The sequence below is a fragment of the Marmota marmota genome, unplaced genomic scaffold (assembly GCF_001458135.2).
Source record: "Marmota marmota marmota unplaced genomic scaffold, marMar, whole genome shotgun sequence".
Classification (NCBI taxonomy): Eukaryota; Metazoa; Chordata; class Mammalia; order Rodentia; family Sciuridae; genus Marmota; species Marmota marmota.
In genome coordinates, this window is record NW_025999895.1 from 35,873 (window position 1) to 54,625 (window position 18,753).

Sequence of the window (18,753 nt, forward strand, 5' to 3'; positions counted from 1 at the left end):
ACATATCATATTTCATACCTATGTTTATTTTAGATGCTCTTATAGAGCTATTAAGTTAATATCAAAGGTCACAAGGCAACTAAAGTATTAAATTTAGATGCTATGCTATGGATATTTTGTTACTATTAAAGGCCACAGGGTAGGTATTACATCAGTTTTTAGATGCTATATTTTTGAAATTATATTAGTAAAAAAGTGACAGGGCAGTGCAGAACTATAATTTACAGGACTATAATTTATGTACAGTACTATAATATTATATTAGTATTGATATCCACGTGGCAGTTGTTTATTAGTTTTATATGCCATAAGATAGATATCCTGTTAGTATAAAGCCACATGGCAGCTATTATATTAATATTAGGTGGTACAATATGAATATCACAATAATACTAAAGGTCACAGAATATACAGTAGTTATATATGCCATAGCATGGATAGTACACAGAACACAGTTTTTATTAGTTTTAGATGTGGTTCTATGGATGTCACAGTAACATTAAAGTCCACTGGCTGCTATTCTATTTTATTTGAGTGCTATATTATGAATGTCATATTAGTATTAACTGCCCCAGGGAAAGTATTATATTAGTTTCAGATGCTATAGTTTTGAGATCTCATTAGTATTAAAGGTCACAGGGCACCTATTTATTTAAACATCATGCTATGGGGCTGGGATTGAGGCTCAGTGGTAGAACGCTTGCCTAGCACGTGCGAGGCCCTGGGTTCGATCCTCATCACCACATAAAAATAAATAAATAAAATAAAGGTATTAGGTCCAACTACAACTAAAAAATAAATTTTAAAAAAAGATATCATGCTATGGATATTATAATAGTTTTAAAGAGCACAGTGCAGCTATTGTATTAGTTTTAGATGCTGTATGCAGACATCATATTAGCATGAAAAATGAAATTAAAGCAATTACATTAGTTCTGGAGGCCACACTATGGATATTATATTAATGTTAGAGCTCACAGGATAGGTATTGTTAATATAATACAAAGGGGGCTGAGAAAGGAGGTGGTAGAGGAATATACAGGAGATTAGAACAGTTGGTGAAGGAAAACATGGGAGTTGAGAGGTGTTGAGTTGAGAGGCCTGTTTTATAGGCCACAGTATGGATATTGTATTAAAAATAACAGGGCAGTTATATTAATTTTTGTTACTATAATATCTCCATCATATTAATATTAAAGATGTATAAAAGACACATCAGTATAAAAGACACAGGGCATTAATATATCAGTTTTCTTTTTAATATATCTTAAATTTTAATATATATATATATATATATATATATATATATATATATATATATCTTTTTAATATATTTAATATATTTTTCTTTTAATATATCAGTTTTCTTTTTGCTACTGTATGGATATTGTATTAGTATTAAATGTCATAAGGCAGCTATTATATTTGTTTTAGATGCTATAGTATGGATATTATATTAAAATTAAAGGCCTCAAAGCACTATCACATTAGTTGTAGATTTGTACAGTATGGACATTATAATAGTATTTAAGGCTACAGGGCACAACTGTATTAGTTTTAGAATCTATAATATGGGGAATATATTAATTATAATCACCAGAGTGCAGCTATTACATTAATTTTAGATACCAGATTATGGATGTCAGATCAGTACTAAAGGAACAGAGCAACTATTATATCAGTTTTAGATGCTAATAATATAGATATTATATTAGTTATAAAGGTCACTAGGCAGCTTTTGTTTGTTTGTTTTAGAAGCTATAGTATTGATATGAATATTAAAGGCCACAAGGCAACTATTATATCAGTTTCAGATGCGCTAATATGGATATCACATTAGTATTTAAGGTCATAGGGCACCTATTACATTAGTTTTAGATGCAGAAGTGTTACTAGTAAAGGCCACAGGGCTGCTATTGTATTAATTTTACATGCTATAGTATGACTATTATATTAGTAATGAAGTCCACAGTCAGCTGTTTCAGATGCAATAATATGAATATTATATTAATGTTCAGGGACACAGGATAGCTATTACAAGAGTATTAGAAATTCACTATAAATATTATGTTAGAATTAAAGACCACAGGGAAGTTATTAGTTTTAGATACTAAACTACAGATTTTGAGTATTAAAGCCACAGAGCATCTATTATATTAGTATTAGATAGTACAGTATGGAATTCATATTAGCATTAAAGGCCAGGCTGTAGCTATTGTATTAGTTTTATACATTATAATATGGATATTATGTGGGTTAAAAGTGAAGCTTTATACTAGTGTTAGACACTATAGCATAGTTATTATTAAATTTACACTGAAGGACACAGGGCAGTTACTGAATTAATGTAAGATAGTATGGATATTACATCAGTGATGAAGGCCAAACAAAGTTCAGCTGTTATTTTAGTTTTAGAAGCTATAGTATGATATCATAGTAATATTAAAGTCCATAGGACAGCTATTGTATTAGTATTAGATGATATACTAATAATGATATATTAATATTAAAAGCCACAGGGAATTAATATATCAGTTTTCAATTCTATCATATGGATGTCATGTTAGTTAAATGTCACAGGTCAGCTATTATGTTAGTATTAGGTGCAATAATATGGTATTGTGGGCTGGGGATGTGGCTCAAGTGGTAGGGCACTCGCCTGGCATGCGTGCGGCCCGGGTTCAATCCTCAACATCACATACAAACAAAGATGTTGTGTCTGCCGAAAACTAAAATAAATAAATAAGTAAATATTTTAAAATATATATGGTATTGTATTAAAATTAAAGGCCACAGGGTACCTATTACATTAGTTTTAGAATAAATATATATATATATAATTTATTTATTTATTTATTTATTTGGTACCAGGGGTACCTAACCACTGAGCAACACCCCCAGTTCTTTTTTATATTTTATTTAGAAATGGGGTCTTGCTGAGTTGCTAAGTGCCTCACTAAGTTGTTGTGGCTGGCTTGAACTCATGATTCTCCTGCCTCAGCCTCCTGAGTTGCTGGGATTACAGGCATGCACCACTGCACTTGGCTAGAATCTATATTACTGATATTATATCAATTATAAATTCCACAGGGCAACCATTATATTAGTATTGGAAGCTATAATATAAATATCATGTCAGTATTAAAGGGCACAGGGCACATATTATATTAGTTTTATTATTAAAGGCCACAAGACAAATATTATATCAGTTTGAGATGCTATATTTTGGCTATTATATTAATATAAATGGCCACAGGGCAGCTATTCTTTTAGTTTTAGATGCTATAGAATGGATATTATATTAGTAATAAAGGATACATGGAAGCTATTACACTAGTTTTAGAGTACACAGTAGGGATATCATATTAATATTAAAGACCACATTATATTAGTTTTAAATGTGCAGTATGAATATCATCATGTTAGTATTAAATACCTCAGTACAGCTTTGATACCAATTTTCAATTTATGGTCTATAAATCATATTAATATTGAAGGCCTCAGCTATTATCACATATCCATGCTCTAAAATAAATATCATATTAGTAATAAAGACCACAAGGGCTACTCTGATATTTTAGAGGTCACAGTATAAATATTATAAACTATTATATTAGGATTTGAGGCCAGAGTATGGATATTACATAAATATCAAAGGCCACAGGGGAGATATTTTATTAATTTTAGGTGCTATAATATGGATATCAGATTAGTATTAAAAGCCAAAACTCAGCTATTATATCAGTTTAAGATGTGTTGGTCTGATTTTACATTAATAATAAAGGTCACAAGGCAATTATCACATTACTTTTAGATGCTATAGTATGAATATTATAATAATATTAAAGGCCACAGGGTAGCTATTATATTAATTTTAGGTTGCATAGCATAAATATCTTATTAGAGATCACAAGCCAAATATCATTTTAGTTTTAGATGCTAACATTTGGATATCATATTAGAATTAAACAGCCTCAGGGCCATTGTGATTTCAGTTTTGAAGGCCACAATACTGATATTAGATCAATATTTAAGGCTGCAGAGCAACTGCTATACTAAGTGTGTATGGTACAGTACAGATATCCTATTAGTGCTACAGGCCAGCGACACAGCTTCCCAGCTGCCAAGCCATGCAGCTGGCCCTCTGGTCTCTGTTGAGAAGCAGCAGCCAAGCAGCAGAGCAAAACAGAGGAGCAACAACCTGGGCAGGCTGGAGCACAGGTGCCAAGCATGGCCACAGCCTCAAAGAGTCTGTCAAGCTGGCATTGGGGGTCTGAGGTGGGGTGGATCACTGCCACAAGCAGGCCATTGTTGAGGGCCACGGCCGCCTTCAACAGGCCATGGTGCACTGACCTGTCATTCCAGAGGAGCAGGGAGATAAAGGAAGAGGGCAAACCGGAATGGGATTCAGCACTTACAAACAGTGTCAGTGCATTTCCAAACCCTAATTAGCATGATGTTTGCACCAACAGCATTGGTACTTTTTCAGCGCTAACAAACAGTGTCAGTGCATTTCCAAACCCTAATTAGCATAATGTTTGCACCAACTGCATTGGTACTTTTTCCAAATGCTGATTAGCATAAGTTTGGACCCATAGTGTTGACCCAAGTGCTGTATAAACCTAGACTGGCACAATCAGATGGCAACCCTTTTCAGGGCTCCTCTTGCACTGCTCACACTACAGGAGTCCTGTTTCTATGCTCGTGTGAATAAATCCTGCTCTCACACTCACGCATCCTGGTCTGTGATTTCATTCTTCAAATTCACAAGACAAGAACCCAGAAAGAAGAAGAAACTGTCGACAGTGAGCTGCTGGGGTCTGCTGTGTCACTGGAGGATATGGCCACCATTGAGAGCTGCAACACTTCTCAGCTGCAGAGGGCTGCAGCTTGTGCAGACCCCTCTGCCAGTAGAAGGAAGAAACAAGGCAGTAATTATATTAGTTTTAGATGCAATCATGTGGATATTATATTAAATGCTTCAGTGCAGCTATTATATTGATTTTAGATGCTATATTATGGATATCACATTAGCAATAAATGCTACATAGCCACTATTATATTAGTTTAACATATTATAGTATTAATATTACATTGATGTTAAGTGCCACAGAACAGCTATAACATTAGCTTTAGAGCTACAGTATGGATATCATATTAGTGTTAAAGGCCTCAAGGAATCTCTTATATTAGTATTGATGCTAAAATATGGATCTCATTTTAGTAATAAAGGCCATAGGACACATATTACATTACTTTAAGGTGCTTTAATATGTATATTACATTATATTAAATAATGCAGGACAAATTTTATATTAGTTTTAGTATAGAATGCATATTACACTAACATTAAAGGCCACGGAGCATATATATTATATGTTTAAGGTGATATTATATGTTTAAGGTAATATAACTAGTATTAAAGGCCACAGTGCAATTATTAACTTGAGATGCTATAGTATAGATATCATTTTACTACAAAAGGCCATAGGACAGTTATTATATTAGTTTTGAATGATAATAGCTACAAAGCCACTATTATATTAATATTAGATACTATCATATGGATATCATGATAGTATTAAAGACTCAGGCAGCATTATATTAGGTTTAGATGCCATAATACAAATATTACATGCATATAAATGGCCACAGCACAACTATTATATTTAGATATGAGTATCAAAGGTCACAGGACAACTATCATGTCAGTTTTATAAGCTATACTATATATATTAGTAGCAAAAGCCACAGGGAAGATGCTGCACTTTATATATTTCATTAGTAAAGAAGGCACAGGAAAGCTATTATGTTAGTTTTAGATACTAAAGTATGGATATTACATTAATATTAAAGACCAAGGGGAAGTTATTTTGTTATATTTAGGTGGTATAGTAAGGACATCATGTTAGTATTAAAGGCTACAGGGCAGCCATTATATTAATTTTAGATGCTAAATATGGATATTACATTAACATTAAAGGCCATAGGGCAGCTAATATATTACTTTTAGATTATATAACATGAAATATTATATTCATATTAAAGGCCATAGGACAGCTAATATGTTAGTCTCAGATGCTACAGTAAGGACAGTCTATCCATTACAGGTAAAAGTGCAGCTATTATTTACCTCTAATGTTCTAGTAGAATATCACAGTAATATTAAAGTCCATAGGAGAAGTATGATGTTAGATTTACATATCATATTGTGGATATCATATCAGTATTAATTGACACAGGGCAAGTATTATATTAGTTTCAGATGCTATAATATTGAAATCTCATTAGTATTAAAGGCTACAGCATGCTTTTTTTAAAAAAAAATATTTATTTATTTATTTTGGTATCAGGGATTGGGCATGGGGTGCTTAACCACTAAGCCACATTCCCAGCCCTTTTTATTATTTTTTAATATGTATTTTTTAGTTGTAGGTGGATACAATACCTCTATTTTATTTTTATGTGGTGCTGAGGATCAAACCCAGTTCCTTACATGTGCCAGGTGAGCATGCTACCACTGAGCCTCAGCCCCAGCCATTTATTTTTATTTTAAGTCAGGGTCTTGCTAAGTTGCTTAGGGCCTTGCTAAGTTGTTGAGTCTGGCTTTTAGTTTGTGATGCTCCTGCCTTAGCCTCCCAAGTCACTGAGATGACAATTGTGTGTCTCTGCACCCAACTATTTATTTAATTTGAGATGTCATGCCTTGAATACTATAATATTTTAAAGGCAACAGGAAAGCTATTGTATTATTTTAGATACTATATTACAGACATCATATTATCATGAAAGGCAATATTTAAGCTATTACTAGTTTCAGAGGCCACACTACATTACAAAAATGTTAAAGGCCACAGTATATGTATTACTTTTCCAGGCTACACTATTGATATTATTAATAATAAAGGAAACAGGGCAGTTGTTGTATTAATTTTCATTGCTACAATATCAATATAATATTAACATTTAAGGACACAGGGCAGTAGTATATCTGTATTATATTCTGTATTAATGATGTTATATTAACAGTAAAAGATGAAGGGCACTAATATATTGATTTTCAATGCTATTGTACAGATATCATGTTAATATTAAAGGTCAGGTATTATATTACTTTTAGGTGCTGTAGTATGGATATTATATTAAAATTAAAGGTCAAAGAGTACCTATAATGTTAATTTTAAAATCTATAATGCTGATATTATATTAATCATAAACATTACAGAGCAGCTATAATATTAGAATAGGATGCTATAGCATAAATATTTTATTAAAATTAAATGCCACAGAGAACATATTACATTAGTTTTAGATGCTATCACAGGATATTATATTAATATTAAAGGGCAGAGGGAAGCCATAGGATGGATATAATATCAGTATTGGAATGCCACAGGACAAGCTTTTTATTAATTTCAAGGGCCATAGTTTTTTAATATTTATTTTTTTAGTTTTAGGTGGAAACAATATCTTTACTTTATTTTTATATGGTGCTGAGGATCAAACCCAATGCCTCATGCATACAAGACAAGCGCTCTACCACTTGAGCCACAACCCCAGCCCAGGGTGGGACCATAGTTTTTATATTAAATTTATGTTAACGGCCACAGCATAGGGGCTGGGGTTCTGGCTCAGTGGTAGAGTACTTGCCTGGTGTGCATGAGGGAGTGGGTTCAATCCTCAGTTCCACATAAAAATAAATAAATAAAATAAAGGTATTGAGTCCATCTATAACTTAAAAAATATTTTAAAAAGGCCATTAGGCATGTATTAGATTTAGATGATAAATTATGGATATTATGTTAATATTAAAGGTCACAGGCACTTATTATATTAGTTTTAAATGCTATACTATAGATATCATTAGTATTAAAGACCACAGGGCAGATATTATAAAATTTTAGGTACCAGAATTTATAATATGTCAGTATTGAAGGCCACAGGAAGCTATTATATTATTATATGAAAGGCCACAGTGCCAATATAATATCAGTTTTTGATGATGTATTATGGATTTCATATTACAATTAAAGGCCACAGGGCAACTATTATATCAATTTTAGAGGCTATAGTATAGACATCACATTTGAATTAAAGAGCACAGGTCAGCAATTATATTAGCATTAGGTGCTATAGTATGGACATCATTTTAGTAATAGAGGCAAAGGTACAAGTACATTAATATTAAAAGACATAGGAGAGCTATTATATTAGATGAGACAGTATGTATGTTACATACTAGTATGAAAGACTACCAGACAGCTATTATGTTAGATTGGGATGTTTTGCTATGGATATCATATTACTGTAAAAGACCAAAAAACAGTTATTATATTAGTATTAGATGTTATATTGTGCATCTAATTATTATGTCCAAATTATATTAGTATTAGAGACCAAAGGTCAGCTATTACATTTGTTTTAGATGTACTTTGGATATAATATTAATATGAAAGACCACAAGACCACTAATATATTAGTATAAGATGGTATACTATGGGTGTTACATTGCTATTAAAGGTTTCAGGGCAACTACTATATGTTTTAGGTGCTTGAGTATGAAAATTACATAAGTATTAAAGGCCACAGCTTAGGTATTACATTATTTTTAGATGCAACAGTATCGATATTATGGGGAGCCACTCCAAATGCCCACACCTTTAAGTCTGATGCACCATGGGGATCTGAAAGATCACTGTAGTCTAGCGCAATAGTGCCATGTGACTCAGGCTTTTCCCTCACTGGGATAATAAGGTGTGGCCCTGGAAGTGGCCCTAGGAGTAGGCAGCACCCAGAGGGGTTGAGCTACACTCACCTGTTCCCTTGTAATCCTACTCCTTGCCTCATTAGAATAGTTCCTTCCCAATAAAAGGGTTCAGCATGTGCTCCTATCCCTCTCCCTCCTTCCCTCCCTCCTTCCCTCCCCTGTCTCTCTCTCTCTCTCTCTCCTCTCCCCCTCCCTCCCTCTCTCCCTTCCTCCCTCCCTCTTTCTCTTTACACAGACCTCTAAGGTCAGAGAAGTCATCACAGGACCCCCAAAAAAGGTCTTTCTCTGTCTCTGTGTGATCATTTCATGCCAGCCCAGTTCACCTGGAGTGACCCTGAGTGTTTAGTCGTGAAACATGACAGTAAAGGGTGAAGGCAGAATGATCTATGGCATAATGGATCAGAATCCACTGACTGCAGATAAACTCATGTTTATCTTAGTACAAACACAGATGGTTCCACATAAACATAATTATAATTAGGGGGTATAGATTAGAGCACACACACACTTATTTTCACTGTCTTTTGTGAGGGTAAAGATGTAATGGGCACATTTAGCTACCAGATGAAAGTTTTAATACCACTCTAATACAAGGAGCCAGGGCTCTATGAAGAAGTGGCTGATACTAGGACCAAGATAGTAAATATATGAGTCAGGATAATCTTTAAGTATTAGAAGGAAAGAACTTTAGAACAAAAACAGAAAATACGTTAAAGGACAACAGGAGATAATGGAAAGAGCTCCTGAAAGAACTCCAATGGCTAAAGCAGAAATGGATTGAGCAACAAGACATAGAATTAGATAACAAAGGGCAGCTCAAAGTAACTACCCAATGTCCACACTTGTATAAATAAAAGACTGAATACATAAACATTTGGGGTCAAATAGAAACCTCTAGTGTAGAAAAATTCCAGATAACTGAGGCAGACACGGTCATCAAGGAGGTGGAGCTAACTCCTTGCTCCTTAAGTGTGGGCTCTGCCTAGTGAGTTCCTCCAAAAGAACACAGACAATGTGGACATGCAGAGAACAGTAACTTCACAGTGCGAAACCTGAAAGGTGCTACCAGGGGTGAAGGCAAATGAGCCTTCAGCCAGGTGAGCAGTCAGTACTAACATGACATGCACCTTGAGGGCCTGAGATGACAGAGCAGCTCTATACCTGTTACCTGCCTCCCCAAGACCCACAGCCCCAGGCTAAGTAAGAGAAAAACAAGGAAACCTGAAAGGCACTGCCTCAGACAAGTGAGCACAGTCAGTACTAACATGACATTCACCTTGAGGGCCTGAGATGACAGAGTAGGCCTCCACCTGTGTGACCTGCTTCCCCCAGACCCACAGCCCCAGTCTAAATATGAGGAAAAAAACAAGTAAACCCCAAAGAAGAATAATCTATAAAATACCTGACAGGTCCTCCTCACAGTGTGGAGGTCATCGGAACAAGAAAAGTCAGAGAAACTGTCACCCCCAAAGGAGTCTGTGGATACATGATGACTGGATGTCATTTGGGGTCCTGGAACAGGATGAGAGAGAACTGAGAATGCAAAGGAAATTCAACTTCAGTTAATTGTAGCACGCCAGTATTTGCTCTCCATGATAAATGGTCTAAGATATTAACACATCTGAGACAAAGGAAAAACCGGGTTGAGGCTACCGGAGAAATCTCTGAACTTTCTTTGCAATTTCTGTATAAAGATAAAACTACTCATATAAAACCTTAAACAGGCTGTTTTTTCAGAAACCCTGCTTACTAGTTATTTATACAGTTGATTATTGGTTATGTAAACTCTTAGCTATTCTATATTTATTATGAACACAAACTTTATTATAACAGAAAAATCAAGTAATTCAAGCTAATATTTAATTCAAGATAAGTGCCTCTTTCATATGTTCTATGTGGAAGTAAAAACACACATGTAAACTTTTTATGCTGTTATGAGGTCCTGGGTTTGCCTTCTAGAAACTTCATCACTTTAGACTAGAGGAAAAACAACAATTTAGAGACTCTATTTCAACTCATATCTGAACTATCTCAAAAGTGTGGCTTTGTAAAAATATATGAGTCAGGATATGTTCCAATAGCAAACTGACTCACTTTGACTTTGGATCACTTATCCCAAAGAATTCTTGCCTTTATTTTGTTTCTAGGCATATTCTTTAGCAGTAATAGAATTAAAATATTTGCCCTGGACAAATAGTCAAAGAAAAGAAAAAGGTAACAGAATTGGTGACCATGATGAGTGATGCCTTCTGGGCAGAAGAGTGTAAAAGGACACCAGCATCCACATTCTCCGTGGTGCTCTGCAGGAAGTGATGAGCTGAGAGAAAGACAAATGGCAGTCAGTCCAGGAGTTGACCTTAGATGCTGCTGTGTTGTGAGAAAACACTCTAACTTTTAGAAATCACAAAGAATTATTGGATGCCCAAACTCTTGAATGGTTCCAAATTCAGTAGCACTTCTACACATTTTCATTATCCCTCTAGCTAGTCATGAAGCTAATGATAACTACAGGATCTATGGAGCTGGCAATGCAGCTCAGTGGAAGAGCACCTGCCCAGCATACAGGAGGCCATGGATTCAACCCGCAGCACCACAAAAGGAAAAAAAAGAATTTGTGTCTTATTCATGTAGTCAAATAGAAAATGAGTAATCACTGCTCCTAGGAAAATATGCTGGACCTGAAACACAACTTGGACTCTCAGAATCAAAATACTCTCCTTACAGTGTATTGCGTAAGTAGGCTATCATGAATAGCAGTGTCACATCATAGAGCATGTTCATGCTAAGCATAAAACAACAAAAAGGTTTTACTGCTGAGAAGAAAAATGAACATAATATATCTTAGGAAATTATTAACACATAGGAAATATGTGATACTGACATCAAAATCCTCCAGCTATTTGGGAGGCTAAGGCAAGAGGATCATAAATTTGAGCCTACCTGGGCAATATAGCAAGACCCTGTATCAAACAAAATTTAAAAAGGGCTGGGGTGTACATAGCTAAGTGTTTGCTGAGCACATACAAGGCCTTGAGTTCAATCCCCAGTTGGAAAATATTCTCCAGGCCAGACAACCAACCATAGCAGAAGTAGAACAGAGAGAAATCATTATGTCAACCTCCCAAAAAAGATTAAACTAAACCTGCACTTTGTCCAGCTCACAAGACTAACATGTCTAACCTCTGTTTCTACTAATTCAAGTATGATAAGCTTTCAAATATAATAAAAAGTGGGCTGGGGACATAGCTCAAATGGTAGAGTGCTCGCCTTGCATGCACAAGGCCCTGGATTCAATCCCCAGCACCGCCCCCCCCCCAACACACACATACACATGCACAAAGTGTATATACTTTTCTAATGAATCCAATAGATATAAGATATACTGAACTCTACTCTAAAAGCCACCTTATAAGCACATGGGGGTGCCAACATTAAGATAAAATGTCATTATGGACTTCACATGAAATAACCCTAAATACTAACAAATTCACAATCTCAAAAGAAGAAATTCAAGTTTCTGAACTCAAAATCACAATGGTATATTTTTAAGTGATACTTTGAACAGATGCAAAACACTAATAGAGTTCTCTAACAAGAATTCCTGGCAATATATAAAGCATCATGCTCATCAGAAAGCCCAATCCCTTGCTTGCAAGAAATAAGAGAACTAACTTTTTATGAATGTAGAACATTAATAAGACATAGGTATATGCTTTCCAAATTGATAAGTACAAAAGAAAATGTCTGTCTAAAAAAGTTTATTTTTAGTAAATGTATCTGAATTATAAAAAGCAGCTACTGATTTTCTTGCACATTGTAATGATTTGAGTAAGTTTCATCTACAGCAGTTTAAATATCATGCAAGACAATAGTTAACATCAAAATTTATTCCTACAATAATTTCATCCAAATCTGGAACAGGTATACTGTGATGTATGTGTATATGTGTAAATACATGATTTTTTAAAACATATCTCTGGACACCTCTGATGCTTGAGTCCTGTCAAAGACATCTGTATGTGTGGGTGGTGCTGGGATGGAATCCCAGGGTCTCTAGCATGCTAGGCAAGTGTTCTTCCACCAGGCTGCACACCCAGGCCCCAAAGACATCTTAATAAGCAGAAATTAATTAAAATCATTTAAGATTATCATGAGAATTTTCAAACAAGTCGATTCTCTCAATCAAAAATAAAGCAAGCTAAAAGTATATTTTTTAAATATTGCTGATGAAAAACAGCAGAAGTTCACAGGGTTAAGAATTCTGTAGAAAACTAGAAAAAGAAGAAATTAAAAATTGAATAGGAGAAACCTACTACACAGAATTGGCAACCTAGGACATGGGGCATTTCCTAGTAAATACAGACATTGCAAAGTAATTCTAAAATAAGAAAACTAAATCAAACTACTTTTCCAACAAGGGATTAATATCCAGGATATATAAAGAACTCAAAACACTAATGACAGAAAAATTAATAGCTCAATCAAAAATGGGGGAAGGAATTAAATAGATATTTCTCAAAAGAAGAAATACAAATGACTAACAAATACATGGTATAAAAAAAGTGCAACATTCCTGGCAATCAGAGAAATGCAAATCAAAACTGCATTAAGGTTTCATCTCCAGTTAGAATAACAAACATCAAGAATATGAAAAATAACAAACTCTGGCAAGGATATGGAGAAAGGTACATATTGTTGGTGGGACTGCAGACTAGTACAACCATTCTGAAAAACAACATGAGATTCCTCAAGAAAAAAAAAAAACTAGAAATAAATCCATCATATGATCCAGCTGTCCCACTCCCTGGTATTTATCCAAAAGAACAATAATCACCATGATATAAAGGCATATCAATGTTTAAAGGAACACAATTCACAAATCACAGTAGCCAAGCTATGGAACCAGCCCAGGTGTTCATCAACAGACGAACAGATAAAGAAAACATGGTATACACGCACAACAGTGTTTTACTTATCCATAAAGAAGAATGAAGTTACTGCATCTGCTGGTAAATGCATGGAACAACATGCTAAGTGAAATAAGCCAGATTCAGAAAGTCAGGGTTAAATGCTTTATCTTATATGCAGAAACTAGAGCTAAATAAAAGAATAAAAAAAGGGGGTGATCCCATGAAGATAGAAGGCAGGTCAATGGAATAGAATGAGATATAGAGTGAGAGAGCAGGAATGGAAAAGGGGGAGGAACTGCAGAATGAAATCGACCAAATGATGTATATACATATATAAATATACCACAATGAATCCCACCTTGATGTACATCTATAAATCTACAAACCACCAATTTGACAAGACAATAAATCAATAGAAGGAAGACCAGTAGAGGACAGGGAGGAGGGGGAGCAAAGAAGGAAGAAAAAGTAGAAGTGCTGGGGTGAAATGGATCAAATTATATTCCATGCATGTCTTCATACGTCAAAATGGACCCCACTAGTATGTATAACTAAAATGCACTAATAAAAACATTTTCAAAAGAGGGAAAATACACATAAACTGACAATTAACCTGGAACCTTCTGAACCAAAAAAAAAATGTGGTTTAGTTTAGTTCTATGAAAGCCATGGAATGTTTTTAATAAATACATTGGTCAGAAATATTAAAACTTAAATGTACTTTTCCATTTTTCAATATTTTTTCTACTACTTTAACATTGTAAGAAAAATAACAATTAAAACAACAAGGAAAACAAGTAATGGAGCGCAATGGGGCCTCATTCCCCCTGGGCTCAGGACCCTGCCTCAGTGTTCCTCCTTGGTCCCTGCCAGGCCACCCAGGATCATTGTGTTAGGATGATGAGGGTCACAGCCCCAGGAGGAGCACAGTTATACAGCTAGCCTGTATGAAACAGTGACGGAGAGCAGGGCTCTCAGCCAGGCGCAGGCCCAGGGTGGGGCTTGTCCCTCACCCTCCCTACTTTCCCCTTACCTGCTGCCAGTCCTTCCAGAAGATTCTGAGGCTGCTCCAAGGAGAAGGGAGCTCCAGGCGTCCCTAGAGACATGACCCACGAGGGTCCCCAAGCCAGGCGTCTCCCTCAGGTGGGTCTGAGGAGAAGGGAGCTCCAGGCCTCCCTAGGGACATGACCCACAGGGTCCCCAAGCCAGGCGTCCCCTCAGGTGGGTCTGAGGAGAAGGGAGCTCCAGGCCTCCCTAGAGACATGACCCATGAGGGTCCCCAAGCCAGGCGTCTCCCTCAGGTGGGTCTGAGGAGAAGGGAGCTCCAGGCCTCCCTAGAGACATGACCCATGGGTCCCCAAGCCAGGCGTCTCCCTCAGGTGGGTCTGAGGAGAAGGGAGCTCCAGGCCTCCCTAGGGACATGACCCACGAGGTCCCCAAGCCAGGCGTCCCCTCAGGCTGCTCTGAGAAGGCAGCTCTGCCCCTCGCTGTGGGTGATGCAGAGTGTCCCGCAGCCACCTCTCCCGGGTCCTGAGAAGAAGGCTCCTGTCCACACCCTGAAGGAGGCGGGACTGGTAAGGAAGATGGCGTCACAAGGCCCCGCCCCTTCTGGCCACGCCCAGCGGAGGAGGCGGCGCAAAGCTCGGAGGGAGGTGGTGCTACTCCTGACTTCCTTCCGGGTGCCTGTCAGCCCTCCTTCCTCCACCTTCAGCTGTTACTGAATAAAACCTGCTCCCACTGCTGTAACTAGGTTTGGCTGTGTTATCTGTGGCATCATGGAGTGGACAAAAGGGAGTCCAGGATACCCTGTCCCTGCACCCTGCCCTGCCCTCTGCCAGGCCAAGTGCTGCAGCAGCCAGAGGCCAGGCGAGCAGACGGGGCAGACATACAGTAGCTGCGGGGAGCCCCTGCCCACTTTACTCATGTGACCAGCAGCAGAAGGCCAGAAACAGGCCACTACAGAGATCTCTGGGAAGTGTGGTCTTGGAGACAGAGTGACTTAGCCAGAGACTGCCTCATTTTAGGATCATGGGTTTTAAGAAAAGCAGTTAAGGCTGGGCGCAGTGGCGCCTGTAATCCCAGTGGCTCTGGAGGCTGAGGCAGGAAGATCAGAAGTTCAAGGCCAGCCTCAGCAATTTAGTAAGACCTTGAGAAACTTAGCAAGACCCTGTCTCAAAATAAAAAATAAAATAAAAAGAGCTGGGATCTATCCCTCTCCTCGGTCTATACCCAAAGGACTTAAAAACAGCATACTACAGGGACACAGGCACATCAGTGTTTATAACATCACATTCACAGCAGCTAAACTGTGGAACCAACCTAGATGCCCTTCAGTAGATTAATGGATTAAAAATGTGGCATATATACACAATAGAATATTACTCAGCAATAAAAGAGAATAAAATCATGGCATTTGCAGGTAAATGGATGCAGTTGGAGAAGATAATGCTAAGTGAAGTTAGCCAATACCAAAAAACAAATGGCAAATGTTTTCTTTGATGTAAGGTGACTGACTCATAGTGGGGTAGGGAGAGGGAGCATGGGAAGAATAGACAAATTCTAGATAGGACAGAGGAGTGGGAAGGGAGGGGCAGGGTTTAGCAATGATGGTGGAATGTGATGGATATCATTATCCAAAGTACATGTATGAAGACATGAATTGGTGTAAACATACTTTACATACAAACAGAGATATGAAAAATTGTGTTCTATCTGTGTAATAAGAATTGTGATGCATTCTGCTGTCATGTATTTAAAAAATAAAAGCCATTTAAAAAAATAAAAATAAAAAAAGGAAAAAAAGAGCTGGGGATGTGTCTCAGTAAGTACCCTTGTGTTCAATCCCTGGTGCAAAAAAAAAAAAGTGAGATCCCAGCCTATGGTTGCCACTGTCAAGTTGAGGAGAACCTAACTGCCTAAGGCTGCTCTGAAGAGAAGCCAAAACCTGTGAGAGCTGCAGGCCTCACACCCCTGCCCTGGGGCATTCTAGATAATTCAGATAATTCATTCTAGATAATTAAGCTCCCACCTTGGATGCCTCTGGAGCTGCAGGCTAACATTCGATCAGAATTCCCAGGGATTCCGGACTGTGTAATCTGGTGTTCTGCCCACACGGCCCTTGTCATGCAGGACCATGGGGCTGTGTGCCACAAGCTGGCCCAGGCACCCTGGAGGACTCTGGCAGTGTGGTCTCATATTCTGCCATGCAGCTCTCACCCCAGAAGCCTGTGGAGGCTGGGTGATGCAGTCCAGCATTCTGCCCACAAGCCTCAATGTATGGCCCATAGGAGCTGCAGGACACAGGCTGGCCCTGGTACCCCAGGAGACTATCCATACTGCCACCACGACTGTGGCCCCTGAGACTTGCCAGAGGCCCCATCCCCACTGTGAACAGACTCACACAGCAAACCTCAGCATCATCAGATTTCTTCTAAAACATTGTAGTCATCATGGAAAGAACTCTTTAATACAATGGAAAATAATCGTGAAAATTTCTTAATATCAAATTCCCAATTAATATACAGATTTCTCCAGGTATTTCAAATAAATTTTATAGTTAGACAAAAGCAAATCAGGTTCAAATTAGGAGGATTCATTGCATTTGATGAATATGTCCTAAGTCTTCCTTTTTGGGTCACCTACTTATTGACAAAAGTAATTAATTTATGCTATAGGATCTCCCAAGTCTGTATTTTGCTTGTTTGTTTTGTTTTCTCTTGCAGTGCCTGGGATTGATCCCAGGTCCTCACCGGTGCTAGGCACCACTCCACCTAATCCCACCCACAAGGTTCTTCTTGTAACAGACACAAACACAATATTCATACTTAAACTAACTTTGAATTTTAACACATCAACTTCTCAATAATTCTAAAATACTTTAACACTATGAGAAAATGAATCATTAAAACATGAATAAAAGCAAGCAATGAAGTGCACAGTAACACTTCCCCTCAGGCCCCAGTGAGACTCCAGGTGCTGAGCCCTCTCTGTACCATCTAGAAATAGCCACAGAGGAGATGTGGCCTGCATGCAGATTATCCATGTGGAGTCTCCCAGGATCTACAGACCACACACGCACCCTAAGGTATGGTAAATAAGCACACAACAACACTGAGCACGGTGGCACACGCCTGTAATCCCAGCGACTCGGGAGGCTGAGGCAGGAGGATCACAAGTCCAAAGCCAGCCTCAGCAATGGCAGGGCACTAAGCAACTCAGTGAGACCCCTTCTCTAAATAAAATACAAAATAGGGATGGGGATGTGTCTCAGTGGTCGAATGCCCCTGAGTTCAATTGCTGGTACAAAAGGAGGAGGAGGAGGAGGAGGAGGAGGAGAAAACACATAAGTAAGAGCAGACTAAAAGAATAAAGGACAGTCATGCACTGCATAACCATATTCTGGTTAATGATAGACGACAAATGATGGTGGTTTCCCAAGACCATACGCTGGGAAGCGCCTGTGCCTTGTGATGTCATAGCTGTCACAGCAGCTTTGTGAGGATGCTGGTGTGGACAACCCTACAGCACTTCCAGTCATGTGAAAGCAGTCATGCAGTCTACCACATTCACATAAAGACAAAAACCACTCAATGGGGCCTCTCTCTGAGCACATCACTATCAAGCGACACATGATTGTAGTTCACAAAATCGTAGCATTGTTAGGACTGCTCTAAAATGTGAAAATGCTGATGTCTGACCAAGACAGAAGTGGTCCCAAACGCTTTTTCACACTGGACACATTTAAAGGGTCTCTCTCCAGTGTGAATTCTCCGGCTGAGTAAGGTGAGCACTCTGGCTGAACGCTTTCCCACATCTGTCACATTCAGAGGGTTTTTCTCCAGAGTGGACTCTCTGGTGCTTAGTAAGGGAGGAGTTTCCAGAGAAGCCCTGACCACATTCACTGCACATGTAGGGCTTTCCCCCAGCGTGAATTCTTTGGTGTTGTATAAAGGTTGAGTGGGGAAGTGAATGCTCTTCCACATCCATGACACTTACAGGGCTTCTCCCCATGTGAGTCGTCTGGTGTGGAGTGGGGTGTGGGCTCTGTCTGAATGCTTTCCCACCGTCATGACATTT

General features: G+C 37.9%; 1 pseudogene; it reads left to right on the forward strand.

Annotated features, from left to right (window-relative positions):
- The window catches only part of LOC107157815, a 50,178-nt pseudogene that overhangs the window by 1,997 nt on the left and 29,428 nt on the right, over positions 1 to 18,753 (forward strand).